Here is a 19,034-nt window from a genome sequence, read left to right on the forward strand (position 1 = left end):
ATATATGATGTCTGTTCCAAAACCACACTGGTCTAACAAAATCTATTTAGGAATATTTATGAAAAACTAAGCTTTAGCCACTAGTAGGTCCAGCTAAAACCTGGAGAAGAAAAACAGGCAATGAAGCCAAAAATACCACAAAATAGTCATTGCCAGAAAAATAAATCATTTCCTCAACAAGGGAGAAAACTTAACATATGCAGATGCTATAATAATTTTCCTGTCAATGATTGCTTAATAATTAATTAGCTAATTATTAATGACCATCTCAACAAGCTTGGGACCCAAATACACATATGATAATGCAATAATTTCTATGCTTTTCTTTCACAGTGAAATGTGCCATGAAAGACACCATTAGCTGTTTTATCAAGAAGGGCAAATGTAGAACTAAGTGCCATGTAGATGAAAAAGTCATTGGTGTCTGCTTGAATGGAGAAGGCATCTGTTGTGAATAGATGTCTGAAGTAAAATCAGCTTTCCTGAAAAATAAAGCACAGTCAATGTGACTAATAAATGGAACTGAATTATCATCTACTCTTAATATGTTATGTTTTGCTTTCCTGGTCACATCACACCACTTGAGGAACTAGGTTCTTTCCCAAGGATCCTAAGCAATAGCCGAAGATATTCACTAGATTGGGTTATTCTGTGGAATCATGCCATCGTTTCAGATATAAGTTCTCTATTAACTGGCAGGAAAATGCTACATGATACCAAAAAAAAACTATAATTATCAGGATTCTTCGATTTGAAGGTATTTCAAATTATCAGAACATTTCTCCAAGTGAGGGAGTTTAGAGAGACCAAAGAAATGAAACAAATAGGATCTTTGGCAGGTTATGGATCAGGGGACCTGATTCAATGAGAGCAGGGAGTCCTAATACCAGTTAAACCCTTCAGTTTTGTGGTTTTTTTTTGCATTTGTTTTATCAAACAGGGAACTTAAAAAAGAGACCATATTTAAAACTAAGCGTAGATGTATGGCAATGAAAACAGGCAACAGGGAGAAAACTAGAAGAGACCCACAGATAGGACCCAGAGAGCAGGGGACAAAAAATTTAGTTGATCACTACAAACGATAATTCTTGCTCACTAAAAAACATTAGAAATTTTATTAACAGTCATATTCCTATATCATACATTAATGTGTGGTTTTGGAACACTTTGTGATACAGAAATGTTTTTGACTGACACAACAAGTCTAGGAGGTAATGCAGTGCTCCTAGACACATATCAGGCAACTAACAAGAGAATTGTTCTTAGCCCAAATACTGGAACCAAATTATCAAGGTTCTAATTTGGGGGAGCAATCACTGTGGGATTTCTTAAATATCTGATTTGTTACATAATGTTTTGAGAGTTTGTTTGGCCATATAGTTAATTACACAGTTATATACAACTAGAAAATAGGCTCTGTTGTACAATGAATACAATAAATTTAAACACAGATTTGAATGCATTAGAACAGCTGGAGAAAGAGGGCAAGGTAAATGCAGAGTTGAAAAAAAGAAACCATATCTGAAACTAAGGAGCAGCCATAGACAATGAAAATGGGTAATTAGGGAGGTCTGATGACCATGTGTTTATGTTTAGCTGCTAGCACTGTAAATAAGCTTAGGAGATGAACTGTTAATTAGATTGACCTGGTAGTCAAGTAATAAATGCTTAAACTTTTATTTCTTTTTATCTGTTTGTTTTCTTATACATAAAACTTTTTAGGTTCTCTATAGTAACTGAAACTTTTACAAAGAGATAGGAAAACCAATTCTATAATTCCTCGAGCTTGTATAATATAGCTCCAAACCAATTTTCCTTTGAGTACGTAATCCATATAAGAAAAAAGTCACTCTCTTATAACCTAGACTATTAATTTCAAAATTTTACACAAATAAAACCCATTTTACACAAAACTTCATAGTTCTTTCATAGGCCAACAATTACAATTTAGGGAGTTTAAGAAACTATAGTATGATCTGAAATTAATCTGCATATGCACACAGATACATATGAAGATAAGGAAAGAGGATGCATAGATGATGATAGATAGATAGATGATAGATAGATAGATGATAGATAGATATAGATTTATTATTCTATAGGCAACCTTTGTATGCATTTGTATTCACCAACCACTTTCAATCAGCTTCCTACTGGATCCTTGAAAAAAAATTGGATAACATTGGCATAAACAGTTCTACAAAATGTTCTTAAACTCTATACATTGCTCTCAATACCACAGTGATTGGGGCACATAAGTAACTAAGTAAGTATGCAAGTGAATAAATAAATAAAATGTTGTTTGTCTAATATGCATTATCAAATAAGTCATATGCACCAAGGTCCACCAATAGAGCAGTCTACTCAGCCAAGCTTGCTATTTTCTAGCTCTGATGTCAGAACATTGCTCATTACTGCAAATTTGGAGGAAGCCACAGCTATCACAGAAAGCCACCTGCTGTGAATCCAGAAATCTGTTGTCATGGTAACTATTATTGATACCTGATAAAGAGATCAGCTACTTAACCCTATAATAACCTCTGAAGAATTTAGCAGTGTCAGTTAAAATAAAATAGAATAAAAAAGATGAATCAAGAGGCAGTTGGAGCAACACAGATGAGAGACAAGGATGACTCAGAGAAGATTCCTGCCATGGAGAGAAGAATTGAATGAAAATTAGTTATACCTGGATGGTAGAATCTGCCGGAGTGGGAGATTTATTTTATGTGGGAATAAGAAAATAATCCAGGAAGTTCTCACAGGCAGTGCAGTAGACCCTCCTGCTCTCTGCTAGATAACAGCCTAGCTTGCTCACACCAGTCGGGTCTCTAAGTTTTGCTCAGGGGATCTATTTACAATTCTAGAAACCAATGTAAGTATCAGATTGGAGATTAACTATCAAACTTAACTTTGTGTGGAAAGTTCATTTAAAGTGACTTTATAATGAAGTCATGAATACCAGTTTTAACCCAAATACCAAGGGATAATTCCTAATCACAGCCTCCAGCTACTTTTCTCACAAAATTTCTGCCAGACTTATAAATTCAGCTTTGGACATTCCTTTTGCTATTTCTAAAATCACCTTACATAAACCTAGATAATTAACAACCAACACTCATCTGTTTCTTAAAATTACTACTGAATTGTAGATTCCATGTCCTGGAATTTTAGCACAATTTTTCTTTTCTTTGTGTCAACTTTGGCCTCTGATTTAGAAATATGGATGGACTCTGAAACTTATCATACTCCTTAATTTTCATGTTTGGACCATGGAGGCCCATATGTTCTAAATGCCAAGGTAAATTATCGGCAGCCCCCATTTCTCTCAGTGTCATTTAGTAAAGAATTTATGACATTTTTCATCTTAATTGGTTATATTGTAATTGCCTCTTATTTTTGCTTCTTGTTTTAATAGTTTCCTACAATATTGTAACTCCAGTTTCACCAGACTAATTTTTATATAAGAAATTTTCTAAAGTCACTCCCATTCTTAGGCATACTAATGATTCCTCATTTCTATATTATAGTCAGTTTCACAATGGCCTATTCTTCCTAATATTACTGTCAACTTCTCACATCTAGTGACATTCAGAATTCCAAGATTGTCCTTACATTTTTAAATATATTGTTCCTTACTTTCAGTGTATAAAATTCCTCATTCTTCAAAATATATTATGGTCATTATGCCTCCTTTGATACCCTTCCTGCTTCTCCTTCACTGGGTTAAGCAAATACTATAAACCAGTTTTTGTTATTGTTGTTTTAGATTTTCTGGATAAAATAATGTTGGTGTTATAATTCCTATTGTTTTATCATAAAAATATACTTCTCATTATGTCTTTCATCCTAAAATTAAAAGTTTCAGATTATGACATTAAAAATACTACATCCCCATGAGAAATCTTTTAAGAAAACCTTTAGTGGTTAAAAAAAATCATGTTTTGGTATCCTCAGACAATCTTCGTTAACTAGAATTCAATTATATAAAGCCTTAGAAAATTTATATACATATATATTTATTGTACTAGTGGCCTGGTGCACAAAATTCATCCTGTGGGGGTTGGAGGATAGAGATTATCACTCAGCCCAGCCTACACCCTCTCCAATCTGGGACTCCTCAAAGGATGTCCTACTGCCTGTTTACAGGGATCGGGCCTAAATCAGCAGTCAGACATCCCTCTCACAATCCGTGCCCGCTGCCTCCAAACCACTCAACTGCCTGCCTGCCTGCCTGATTGCCCCTAACCACTCTGCCTGCTGACCTGCTCACCCCCAAATGCAACCCCCCACCAGCCTGCTCACTCCCAAGTGCCTCCTCCACCACCCTGATTATACCCAACTTCCCCCACTGCCAGCTGCTCACCCCTCCTGCTGGCCTGCTCATCCCCACCTTCCCTACCCACTGGTCTGCTCACCCTCAATGCCCCCACCCCAAAGGCCTGATCACCCACAACTGCCATCCCCTCTTGGCCTCTAACCACCTCTACCTTGGCTCTGCCACCGTGGCTTTGTCCAGAAGAACACCCAGAAAATCTACTAGAAGGTCTCACAGTCTAATTAGCATATTACCCTTTTATTAATATAGATAGAGGCCTGGTACATGGGGGGGTGGGGGTTGGCTCATTTGCCCTGAAGGGTGTCCCAGTTCAGGGTGGGGGTTCCCTTGGGGCGTGGGGCAGCCTGGTTGAAGGGCCTGTGGTAGTTTTCTGGCTGGCCATGCCCCTATGGGATGAGGGTGCCCTCTGGAGGGATATAGCCAGCCTGAGTGAGGCGCTGAAAGCTGGTTTCAGACTAGCCACACACTCTTCAGAGTGGGGGTCTATGCTGGAGTGCCTGGACAGCCTAGGTAAGGAACTGAGGCCATTTTAAGATTGGCCATGCCCCTTGGCGACCCAGGCTCCCAACCACTTTTTTTTTTTTTTTTCCTCCAGCCCCTCCTTGAGTGGAGGCCAGGGCTGGCAGGGAACTTGGCTTCCTCCATCACTGGGAGAAACCCAAGCCTTGTGCTCACTCCAGCTCTGTGTCCACTGCCATCTTTGTTGTATTAATTTACATATTTGCTCCTGATTGGCTGGTGGGAATAGTGGCTGGATTATCATTTTGCATGTTTCTCTTTCATTAGTGTAGATAGCTGAGTTATACATTGCCTTATATGTGCTAACCTGACAACATGTGCATACAGCATTTCTGAACCCCAGAAAACTTTTCAGAGTTAGTTCCTTATGTGTTTTTCTCCTTTATAAGATTACCATCACCTTTGGGATAGAGAGCATGTCTAGATCATTTTACTATTCCTCCATATTTGAATATCAACTAATTAGTTGAATAAGTTAATAAATCCATTGCAATATTTATCATAAGGCTATATTCTAAATAAAAGAAGCATTTTGTATGTTTATTAGAGCCCTGATGTGAGAAATTTGTGCAGGATGGGGCTGTCCCTGAACCCAGTCTGTACCCTCTCCAATCTGGGACACCTCGAGGGATGTCTGACTGCCTGTTTAGGCCCAATCTTGGTGGAATTGGGCCTAAACGGGCAGTTGGACATCCTTCTCACAATCCAGGACTGCTGGCTCCCAACTGTTCACCTGCCTGCCTTCCTGATTACCCCTAACCACTTCTTTCTGCCAGACTGATCACCCCTAACCATTCCCTTGTCAGCCTAATTGATGCCTAACTGCTCCCCTGCTAGCCTATTTGCTTCTAACTGCCCTCCCCTGCAGGCCTGGGTCCCCCGCAACTTCCCTTTCCTGCAGGGCCAGTCACCCCCAACTTCTGTCCTCTGCCGGCCAGGTCACCCCTAACTGCCTCCCCTGCTGGCCTGATTGCCCATAACTGCCCTCCCTTACCGGCCTGGTCTCTCCCAACTATCCTTCCCTGTTGGCCATCTTGTGGTGGCCATCATGTGTCCACAGGGGGGCAGGATCTTTGATCACATGGAAGAAGCCATCTTATGTGTTGGAGTGATGGTCAATCTGTATATTATTCTTTTATTAGTTAAGATTAGATAAGATAGAGGCCTGGTGCATGGGTAGGGGCCAGCTGGTTTGCCCTGAAGGGTGTCCCAGATCGGGGTGGGGTGTGGGGAAGCCTTGCGGAGGGGCCTAAGGAGGTTTGCAGGCTAGCCACACCTCCTGGCAACCCAAGTGGAGGCCCTGGTATCTGGGACTTATCTTCTACAATTGAAACTTTGTAGCTTAGAGTGGAGCCAATACTCCTGCTAGCTCTGTGGTGGCAGCCATTTTTGTTGGGATTTATTTACCTTCTATAATTGAAACTTTGTAGCCTGAAGTGGAGGCTTAGGCCGGCCAGAGCTGCAGAAGCTTTGCTTCCTCCATTGCTAGAGGCTACCTTAACCTCTTTCCAGCTCCCTGGCTGCTGCCATTTATGTTGGGGTTCATTTATCTTCTATTATTGAAACTTTTAAGCCTTGAGGCTGCCAAGGGCAGGCAGAAAGCTTGGCTTTCTCCATTTCCTGGGAAACTCAAGCCTCCCTTCTGCTCAACCATCTTGATTGTGTTTATTGGCATATTAGCTGCTGATTGGTTGGTGGGAGTGACTTATGGGTGTGTCTTGTGGTTTTAGTGGAGACATGGTCAATTTGCATATTTCTCTTTTATTAAATAGGATAGATTATATAGGATAGGATTGCTAAAATGGGGGGGGGGTCAGCAGGAGAAGATGCTCTTGGCAGACAAAAATACATAATTCCTATATCTGTACTGGTATCCAGCCATATGCATTATAATGCCAATCCAGTCATTAAAAAATTGAACCAATTTCTTACAATTTACAACAAACATCTGTTGCCCTTAAACCTCCTCCTTAGCCCCCACCTTAGGTTCTGCCTTCGCAGTTCACCCAAATTAGGTTCTGATTGGTCTGTTTCTATGCCAGTCAGCATCACTATGCCTATGTCTGGTCCTGATCAGAGAGGCTGGACTGATCAGCAGCCCCTGCAGAGTCCTAGAGAGAAAGAGAGGTGAGGCTGCTGGCCAGGCCCAGAGAGAGAGAGAGAGAGAGAGGCAAGGGCTTATGAACAGCTACAATGGAGGTTATGGATCAGACCATGCCTCTCCTTACAGGCCTCTTTCCAGGCCTGATCTATAGCCCCTTCAGCAGTCAGTGCTGGGTCGCCATGCCCACAGTGCAGCAGTCAGTGCTGGATCACCACAGCAACCCAGTACGGACTGTAGGACTGACTTCTGGGCAGTTGAGCCTTCGGTCATTTTGGATGTTATGGACCCTGGGTTTTTATATATTAGGATACCAAACTGGGAAAATTCTTAATCTCTTTATGTCTCAGTTTAACATAAGTTGGAAATAATAGTTTACCTTCCTTATAAAATGTATAAGAATTAAATGAATTAATGTATGTTAAGTGTTAAAAACAGTGCTAACACAGTACATGATCAATAAATGTTAGCTCTTATTATTCAACAGTAAGAGGTATAAAGCCCAGATAGATGACTTGACAAGTCAGCAGCATACCGAAATGACATTGGGTAATGGAAGTCCTACACAAGCACTCTTCCCAGATACAGGACAGGCTACATGCCATGGAAGGAGCCTATAGTAGAGGAAGGTGTCTAAACATGTCAGGGCTTTATTTTCATGTTTGTTTCCTCTTTAATCTATTTCTGCAATGCCTGAAGCAGCATAGGCAGCCTTTACAAAGTGACTAATACACTAGTAATGAGAATTATGCCACCCCTAAAACACTAGGCTTTGCTGAGCAACATAATTTAATAGCAATTTTTGAACTGGAGATCATATTGAATCTGAACTATCCACCTTCACCCTAACTCATTATCAAGGCTTTGAACCTACTCTAAGAGAAAGAACTGGTCAGAACACATAGTTCCATTTTTGCAAATTCATTGAAGAAAGAGACTAGTCAACATTTTCTTACATAACAGCCACTGAATAATCTAGCAATGTTCCAGGTTCCTTGGTTCAGCAATTAAGCATAGCAAGGTTTATTACTTTTTTACCTTTATGAAGAAACTTTCCTTGGTCTCTAAGAGAAGAGAAGGCTAGTGCCTTTAAATTGGGCATTTTATTATTACTTCTTTTTAATGGACCATGGTAACCTCCATTTCCAGTAATCTTATTAAAAAACAAAACAAAACAAAGAAACACACACACACACACACACACACACACACACACAAAAAAAAAAAAAAAAAAAGCAAAATTTTATTTGGATCTTTTGCTAAACATTCTAATTATGTAACCACTACTAAAATATCTCCTACAGACACCATCCAAATAGTTCATTCTCTTATAGATATGACTTGTTGTTTATTCATGGTGTCATCATTTGGCATCCTGCAAATACAATGTTACACAGATTATTATTGATCTCTATGCTTGTGTGAGAGTACGTGTTCACTGAGAAATTCTTTTATACCTATTTTGTCTCTAAGCCCTACAATGCATATGAGAAACAGCAAAAAATATTTATTTCAGTAAGAATGGGGAAGGTTTAGATAATGACCATAGGTCATGGGAGGAAAGTGATCTGGTGGCAAAAGTATCAATAATAAATTAGGAGACAATAATTTCTTCTACTTTTAGAATTTAATAGTTCACTTACTATTAATAGCTTAAATAGAAAAAGAAGAAAAATATTAAACTCTCAAATGTATACTCCTGTAGAAAATCCTAGTATTGCCAGGCCAGGGTAACTCAGTGGTTGAGCATTGACTCATGGACCAGGAGGTCACTGTTGGATTTCTGGCTGGGGCACATGACTGGGTTGTGAGCTATGTCCCCAGTAGGGCATTTGTAGGAGGCAGATGATTGATGAATATCTCTCATTATTGATGTTTCTATCTCTCCCTTCCTCTCTCTAAAATAAATAAAAAGATTTTTTTTTAAATTCCCAGTAATATGGAATTTCTTAGACAACAAGTTATGAAGAATCATAATAACCCACAAGGGATGTCATAAGGCCTTTGCATTCCCACTTTAAAGAAAAACAGTGTCCAGCACTTTTGCCTCAGGCACTGCTAAACAGGATTGTTAACTTTTGATAAACACGAATGACCAAATTCATACCACTGCAGAGAAAGGCATATAAAAAGGTACACTTTCTGCCATCCTCTTACTAAAAGACGCCAGCTGCTGACTTGACTCTCTTCAATCATGAAAATTGTGGTTTCTCTCTTCATTTTATTTTCTTACTGACTCAGTTGCCACCAGGTAAAAATGGAAGTATTATTTGAGTAGATGTAATATCTTTCTGTAGAGAAATCATGGTTGATGTTAACTTGGACAAATGAGTGACTGAATTACCAAAGGAGTGGTTTGTGATGGTCTCAGGGATGAATTACAAAGAAGGGACTTGTAATCTCCTAAAAAGTAAGGCTTCTGATTAGTCATGTCATTGTGTGGGAGACAGTTTAAGGACTTGAGCAAATGCTTTGTTCTCGGTATGGACTGGCTGGCCAGAAACATGAGTTAGGTAGAATATCAAAATATAATCATTTTGGATCCCTGGGAAATAATGGGGCATTGTGTGTAGTACAGTGATAGTGAGTTTTCCACTAACAGGAATGATAGATTTGGCTAAATTCATTTACTTTGAGAATTATTATTTTTAAAAGTTGGCACTGATTTAGAATCTAAAAGCATCTTATTTTTTTATATATAGTATAAAAAAGCATCTTATTTTCACATATATATATATAGTTGTTGTTGTTTAAAGTATTACATATGCCTCCTTTTTCCCTGATTGACCGCCCCCCCCTGGCAACTCCCACCCTGGAAGCAATCCCCCACCACCCAGTATCTATGTCCATTGGTTATGCTAATATGTATGCATATAAGTCCTTTGGTTGATCTCCAACATACCCCTCTCCTGCCTTTTCTCTGAGGTTTAACGGTATGTTCAGTGCTACCTTGAATCTGGATCTATTTTTGTTCATCAGTTTATGATAATCATTATATCTCACAAATGAGTGAGATCATGTGATGTTTATCTTTCTCTGATTGGCTTACTTCGCTTAGCATAGTGCTCTTCAGTTCCATTCTTGCTGTTGCAAAGAATTCCTTCTTTTTTTTTTTTTTATAGCATCTTAGTATTCCATTTTGTAGAACACAATTGTTTTTTTTTAATTTTTATTTAATGGCTCTATTACTTCAGGTCCAATTATGTAGCATTTCATATTAATCAGATAATAAAATGAACATGATCATTGGAGTTACTGATACCTGGGTTCAAATTGGTTTTCATTCCCTATTGTCCATGTAAACCTATCAGGTTATTTAAATTCCTTTGGCATCAATTTCCACATCTGTGAATTAACTGTAGTAACTAAGTTTATCTCACAGAATGTTCATGAGGATTAATAACATATAATTATGCAGTATCTAATATAGATTTTGGGGTATATATGGTTCTTCCTAAATATTATAATTATTTTTGCAATATATTGAAATATCTTAGAGAAAAAATTAATCATTTAGTGCCTAATTTTGAAGGGAGAAACTATTCTTTGACAACTATTATGGGAGAGAGTGGAGGCAATATTTTCCCAGTTGAATTTCTTATGCTTGAGTTGTATACCCTGCTTTGTAAATCATTTGTACTCATGGAGTGGGTTGGGTTAGCAGCCAAAACAGTGTGTCCTAAAGAAGATTATTAAACAAACAATTTTGACACATTTCAGCTACTTAAAAATAGGAAAAGTATTTTTCTTGTGTACACAAATACACTGTATAAACACATAAACAAGGTAATCATTTCACTCACTTAAAAAAAAACACAGAAAGGACCAAAACAAAAACTTTAGGGGCTTCCAAATTAGGAGTGGCCTAAACTTTTATACTTTAATATATGAATAATGATTTCATGTCTTAGCAGCACAGATGAAAATCTAGCTTTCAATGTATTTTAAGAATCAACTACTTAAGTAGTTTGGATAAAAGGTTCAAATGATTTGTAGTATCTTATAATCAAAATAAATTGAAAATTATGAGGATTACTACCATTACTATACTAGAGGCCCAGTGCACAAAATTCATACACTGTTAGGATCTCCTGCACCTGCTGGCTGCCTGCCAGATACTCCTTCTCTTCTCCCAGCCTCCTGCTGCCTCCGGGGCCTACCACCCTTTTCCCTGGCCACCTGCTGCTGCCACCAGCCAGGAGCTCCCTCCCTTCTTTTGTCCAACCCTGTCCCCTGGTTGAACTCCCAGAGGAACTCCCAGTCAAAAGGACAATTTGCGTACTATGCTTTTATTATATAGATTACATTCATTCAAATTTAGGACAAATTTAATTAAAAACATGTTTTGTTTTTATTAATCCCAAACAATATATTTTTTTCTTAAATAGAGAAGGCTGAAATATAAAACAACCATATTTGGATATTAAAATATTAACTCCAATTATATTGTCATGAACTGCATGTGTCCCTCATGCCTTGGTTTTTAAAATGTGAAAACCTTCATGACATTTTAAGTATCTTCAGAAATCCAAGAAACTTGAATGTATGTGTGGTCTTATCTAACAGTTGAAAAATTTACAATTCCTTCTTATGAATAAATATAAACTTTATATGATGCAATAGCTAATATCTAGAAGAAAGCTATTTGTTGATTTTGTTATTAATGGAAAAATGCTAATTCATAATTCCACTTAAGTAATGCTATATTTTCGCTATACTGGTGCTTGACAGCTGTCATCTTCTGTTATTTGTACATTCTAATAAGTGAACATACATGCTTCACCCTCCTGGTGTAAGACAGTGTAATTTGAGAATGTATTTTTAATCTGGTGAGATAATGTCTTTCTCCTATGGCATCAATGGCAATAAATAGCATCATTCTAGATAATAAAAAAGGAGACATTGTTAATTTACACAGTGAATAACAATATCACATGGTCTAAATTATTTGGCATGAAAATTCATATTTTATAGGTTTAATTTTTTTTTTCTTATAAGGTCTAGTTACCCAAAGTAACAGAGATTTTATGCTAGCATAACTTCTTTGAAGTCAAAGTGAATCAATATATTGGTTTATCAGTATTATTACCATTGTGTCCTATATGTTAAAATTGCTTTTACTTTGAGAGTCTCCCTCCCTGAATGACTCATTTAAAAATGCAAATAATTCTTGAAAAGGTGGAAGATTAACTCTTCTATCCATGATATAAATGCGTGCATTAGTTGGTTAATTTTGTGATAATGTGAACTTGAGTACTATATTGAGGAAAGGACTCAGAAAAAGAGACATGAGGAGATGCTGACCAAGTTAATCCTTCTTCAGTGTGTGTCTAAGGCTGGTCATGAATGGCATAGCTAGTACTCCCAGCAACCCCTTATTCCCTCACTAGCCTTAGGTCATTGTGTGTGTTCAAAGAATTCCTCTTACCCCAGTTTCTGCTGGAATTCTCTCCATCCTTCCTCTAAGAGTCCTAAAGATAAAAGCAATATAACAATTTAAACTAATTTTTCCATGTTTTAATTCTAAAGCCTAAAATATGTACATTTGATTTCTTTTGAATTAGAGGAAAGAACTATTAGGTTGGTAGGTAGCCACAGAGATATATGATGTCTGTTCCAAAACCACATTGGTCTAACAAAATCTATTTAGGAATATTTATGAAAAACTAAGCTTTAGCCACTAGTTGGTCCAGCTAAAACCTGGAGAAGAAAAACAGGCAATGAAGCCAAAAAATACCACAAAATAGTCATTGCAGAAAAATAAATCACTTCTTCAATCTCTACAACAGGGGAGAAAACTTAACATATGCAGATGCTATAATAATTTTCCTGACACTGATTGCTAAATGATTAATTAGCTAATTATTAATGACCATCTCTACAAGCTTGGGACCCAAACACACATATGATAATGCAATGATTTCTATGCTTTTCTTTTCTTTCACATTGAAATGTGCCCTGAGAGACACCTTTAACTGTGTACTCAAGGATGCCCAGTGTAGACCTCATCGCATTGAATATCAAAGACAGATTGGTATTTGCATAGAAAAAAAAAGCCATCTGTTGTAAATAGATGTCTGAAATAAAATCAGTTTTCCTGAAAAATAAAGTACAGTCAATGTGACTAATAAATGGTACTGAATTATCATCTACACATTCCAATGGTATGTGTTGCTTTCCTGGTCACATCACATCACTTGAGGAACTAGGTTCTTTCCCAAGGATCTAGCAATAGCCGAAGATATTCACTAGATTGGGTTGTTCTGTGGAAACATGCCATCATTTCAGATATAAGTTCTCTATTAATTGGCAGGAAAATACTGAATGATAACAAAAAAACAATAACACCTATAACTGTCATGATTCTTCAATTCAAAGGCATTTCAACTTATCAGAACATTTCTCTAAGTGAGAGATGAGTTGAAAGAGAACAAAGAAATGAAACAAATAGGATCTTTGGCAGTTTATGGGTCAGGGAACCACATCAGTTAAACCCTTCAGTTTTTTGGGGTTTTTTTTTTGCATTTGTTTTCTCAAACAGGGAACTTTAAAAAAGACCATATTTAAAACTAAATGTAGATGTATGGCAATGAAAACAGGCAATAGGGCGGTCTAGTGAAAGCTGGTAGAGTCCCACAACTAAGACCCAAAGAGTAGGGGACAAAAATTCAGCGGATCTCTACAAACAATAATTCTTGCTCATTAAAAAACATTAGAAACTTTATTAACAGTCATATTTGTATAATGTACATTAATGTGTAGTTTTAAAACACTTTGTGATGCAGAAATGTTTTTGACTGACGCAGAATGTCTAGGAGATAATGCAATGCTCATGACACATATCAGGCAACTTAACAAGAGAATTGTTCTTAACAGCACAAATATTGGAAACCAAATTACCAAGGTTCTAAGTCCCAATCACTGTGGGATTTCTTAAGTATCTGATTTGTTACATAATGTTTGAGAGTTTGTTTGGCCATATAGTTAATTACACAGTTATATACAACTGGAAAATAGGCTCTGCTGTACAATGAATACAATAAATTTAAACACAGATTTGAATACATTAGAACAGCTGGAGAAAGAGGGCAAGGTAAATGCAGAGTTGAAAAAAGAAACCATATCTGAAACTAAGGAGCAGCCATAGACAATGAAAACAGGTAATTAGGGAGGTCTGATGACCATGTGTTTATGTTTAGCTGCTAGCACTGTAAATAAGCTTAGGAGATGAACTGTTAATTAGATTGACCTGGTCGGCAAGTAATAAATGCTTAAACTTTTATTTCTTTTTATCTGTTTTCTCATACATAAAACTTTTTAGATTCTCTGTAGTAACTGTAACTTTTATAAAGAGATAGATAAACCAATTCTATAATTCCTCAAGCTTGTATAATTTACTTCCAAACGAATTTTCCTTTGAGTACATAGCCTATCAAATATAAGAGTGATATACAAATTAACCATCATTCTGTTATACCCACCATCCATGCCTATCAGCCAATCAGAGAGAGTTTGCAAATTAACCTCAACCAAGATGGCTGCAGCCACAGGGAGCAAGAGGGAGGCTTGGGTTTCCCTGGTAATGGAGGAAGCCAGGCTTTCTGCACACCCTGGCCAGCTGAGGCCTCCACTCAAGGGTACAAAGTTTCAATTATAGAAGGTAAATAAATACTAACAGAAATGGTGTCAGCCACTGAGCTGGAAGAGCAGGAGGCTAGGGTTGCCCCAGACAATGAGAAAGTCAGGCTTCTGCAGCCCTGGCCGACTCAAGCCTTCACTCCAGGCTACAAAATTTCAAATGTAGAAGATAAATACACCCCCGATACCAGGGCCTCCTGTTTGGGTCGCTGGGAGGAGTTGCTGGCCTGCAAACCGCCATAGGCCCTTTGCCTAGGCTGCCTCACTCCCCAGAGGAACCCACATCCTGATCTGGGACACCCTTTAGGGCAAACCAGCTAGCCCCCACCCATGCACCAGGCATCTATCCTATCTAATAAAAGAATAATATGCAGATTGTCCATCACTCCAACACACAAGATGGCTGGTCTCATGTGGTCAAAGATCCTGCCCCCATGTGGACACAAGATGGCCACAAAATGGCCAGTAGGGGAGGGCAGTTGTGGGCGATCAGGCAATCAGGGGAGGGCAATTGGGGGAGACCAAGCCTGCATTGAAGGCAGTTGTGGGTGATCAACCCTGTAGGGAAGAGAAGTTAGGGGTGACCAGGCCAGCAGAGGAGGGAAGTTGGGGGCAAACAGGGTGGCAAGGGAGCAGTTAGACATCAATAAGGCTGGAAGGGCAGTGGTTATGGGGTGATTAGGCAGGCAGGTAGAAGTGGTTAGGGGCAATCAGGAAGGCAGCAGGCAAGCGAGTTGGGAGCCAGCAGTCCTGGATTGAGAGAGGGAAGTCTGACTGGGATTGGGCCTAAACAGGCATTCAGACATCCCTGGAGGGGTCTCAGATTGGAGAGCATCCAGACTGGGCTTGAGGGACACCCACACCCCATGCACGAATTTCATGCACCAGGCCTCTAGTCCATATAAAAGGAAAAACTCACTCTCTTATAACCTAGACTATTAATTTCAAAAACTTTCACAAATAAAAACCCATTTTACACAAAACTTCATAGTTCTTTCATAGGTGAATGATTACAATTTAGGGAGTTTAAGAAACTACAGTATGATCTGAAGTTAATCTGCATATGCACACACACACACACATTCTTATATGTGCATAAAGATAAGTAGTTAGGAAACATATGGATAGGTAAATGATAGATAGATAGATAGATAGATAGATAGATAGATAGATAGATAGATGATAGATAGATAGATAGATGATAGAGAGAGAGAGAGATAGATAGATTAACTAGATTTACTATTCTATAGGCATTGTTTGTATACACCAACCACTTTCAATCAGTTTCCTGCTGGATCCCTGAAAAAAGAATTGAGTAACATTGGCATGTTACAAAAAGTTCATAAACTGAATACTTGTCAATACCACAGTGATTGGGGCACATAAGTAAGTATGCAAGTGAATAAATAAATAAAGCATTGTTTGTCTAATCTGAACTACGAAATAAATCATATGCACCAAGGTCCACCAACAGAGCAGTCTAGTCAGCCAAGCTTGTTCTATTCCAGCTCTGATGTCAGAATATTGTTCATCACTTCAAGTTTGGAGGAAGCCACAGCCATTACAGAAAGCCACCTGTTACAAAGTGTTAATAAATTGAATACTTGTCAGAGATCTGTTGTCATAGTAACTATTATTGATACCTGATAAAGAAATAATCTACTTACTCCTACAGCAGCCTCTGAAGAATTTAGCAGTGTCAGTTAAAATAAAATAAATAAATAAAAGATAAATCAAGAGGCAGTTGGAGCAACACAGATGAGAGACAAGGATGACTCAGAGAAGATTCCTGCCATGAAGAGAAGAATTGAATGAAAATTAGTTATACCTGGATGATAGAATCTGCTGGAGTTGAAGATTGATTTTATGTGGGAATAAGAAAATAATCCAGGAAGTTCTCACAGGCAGTAGACCCTCCTGCTCTCTACTAGATAACAGCCTAGCTTGCTCACACCAGTCGGGTCTCTAAGTTTTGCTCAGGGGATCTATTTACAATTCTATAAACCAATGTAAGTATCAGATTGGAGATTAACTATCAAACTTAACTTTGTGTGGAAAGTTCATTTAAAGTGACTTTATAATGAAGTCATGAATACCAGTTTTAACCCAAATACCAAGGGATAATTCCTAATCACAGCTTCCAGCTACTTCTCTCACAAAATTTCTGCCAGGCTTATAAATTCAGCTTGGATATTCCTTTTGCTATTTCTAAAATCACCTTACATAAACCTAGATAATTAACAACCAACCCTCATCTATTTCTTAAAATTACTACTGAATTGTAGATTCCATGTCCTAGAATTTTAGCACAATTTTTCTTTCCTTTGTGTCAACTTTGGCCTCTGATTTAGAAATACAGATGGACTCTGGACTTATACTCCTTAATTTTCATGTTTGGACCATGGAGGCACATATATTCTAAATGCCAAGGTAAATTATCAGTAACCCCCACTTCTCTCAGTGTCATTTACTAAAAAATTTATGACATTTTTCATCTTGATTGGTTATATTGTAATTGCCTCTTATTTTTGCTTCTTGTTCTAATAGTTTCCTACAATATTGTCACACCAGTTTTACCAGACTAATTTTTAGACAAGACATTTTCTAAAGTCACTGCCATTCTTAGGCATACTAATGATTCCTCATTTCTATACAATAGTCAGTTTCACAATGGCCTATTCCTCCTAATATTACTGTCAACTCCTCACATCTAGTGACATTCAGAATTCCAAGACTGTCCTTGCATTTTTTAAAAATACTGTTCCTTACTTTCAGTGTATAAAATTCCTCATTCTTTAAAATATATTATGGTCATTATGTCTTCTATGATACCCTTCCTGCTTCTCCATCACTAGCTTAAGCAAATATTTAACCAGGGGCAACCCAAGCTGCCTGCTCACTCCAACTCTGTGGCTACCACCATCTTTGTTGTGTTAATTTGCATACTTACTCCTGATTGGATGGTTGGCATAGTGGGGGACAGTCAATTTTTATTTTTCTCTTTTATAGTGTAGATAGCTGAGTTATACATTGCCTTATATGTGTTAACCTGACATGTGCATACAGCATTTCTGAACCTCAGAAAACTTTTCAGAGTTATTTCCTGAAGTGTTTTTCTCTGGTACAAGATTACTATCTCCTTTGTGATAGAGATCATGTCTAGATCATTTTACTATTCCTTCATATTTACATATAAATTAGTTAATTGAATAAGTTAAATTTATTGCAATATTTATCATAAGGCTATATTCTAAATAAAAGAAGTATTTTATATGTCTATATCTTTGATTTATAAAATATCTTTGGTTGGAATACTTCTAATAAATATGATTATATCTAGTAGGCTATTCCTTTATATCAATTTATGCAAAGTTATTTCTGCAAGTATCTAGTATTGATATTTTTGAGAAATCTCTCTCTTCCCATATTTGGGTTGGAAAGTATTGTAGGATAAAGAGTGACTTCTGTAGAACACATATTCTTTTTCAAGGAATAAATTTCATCAATTTTGAAGGGAAAAGATACCCTTGATAATCTATCATTTCAGAATCTCTATAGAGAGAATACTCTGACACCACTCTAGGTTCCCAATCTTACTAGCACATGTCAAATATAAAAATATCATAGTTATCAGGTTTTGGAATTGTGGCTAAATTCATGAAGACTCATTGGACTTTCCATTTTAAACAAAAATTGAGGAAAATCACAATTAAAATATTATGATTTCACCTCATTTATGTATTCTCATTAGTACTCCAATAATTGCAATATTTCCACTTTAGCATTCCCAATTCTTTTAATACAGACATTTTTTCATTAAAAATGAGGGGTGGATTAAATATCAATAATTATAACTTTATCAGATTATGGGTATATGTGTGAAAATATTGCATTAATTGCCAAATAGCACTGGTTCATGTCTTTCAATGGCGTTAGCATAGAACTTTAGTAGTTACAGCCAATACTCCCCAGAAATACGTAGGAATATCAGAATGACATGAGAGTTATTCATGGAAACAGTGTCCTCCGATTCTTTTTCCATGTCAGGCTATCATTTTTCTTCCTTACTTCTCTGCTGCTTGTGCTGACCACCAGGACTAGCCAACATCTGCCAGAGGTTTCCTTGGGCCCTCAGGGAACTGAAGTTGACATCTGTCCTTGGAAAGTAATTGGAATCTCTTATGCACTCTCTTGCTCTTATATCCTTTCCTGTGTGTTGGCCTCAAGTGGTGCTAATTCAGGCCCCAGGTTACATAACTGAACATCACTCTACAATCAATATACTTCCAAATCTGCTTTCCCTACTCTTATCATATCTTAAAAGCAGTCCCTCATACCAATTATAGCTTAAAATCACCAACCCATTCCTCCTTAGTAAAATAGCTATGTTTTTACTTAAGTCTAAAAGCAAAGCTCCTGTGTATACAATTTATCTAGTGA

Source organism: Pipistrellus kuhlii, unplaced genomic scaffold (genome assembly GCF_014108245.1).
Source record: "Pipistrellus kuhlii isolate mPipKuh1 unplaced genomic scaffold, mPipKuh1.p scaffold_m20_p_5, whole genome shotgun sequence".
Classification (NCBI taxonomy): Eukaryota; Metazoa; Chordata; class Mammalia; order Chiroptera; family Vespertilionidae; genus Pipistrellus; species Pipistrellus kuhlii.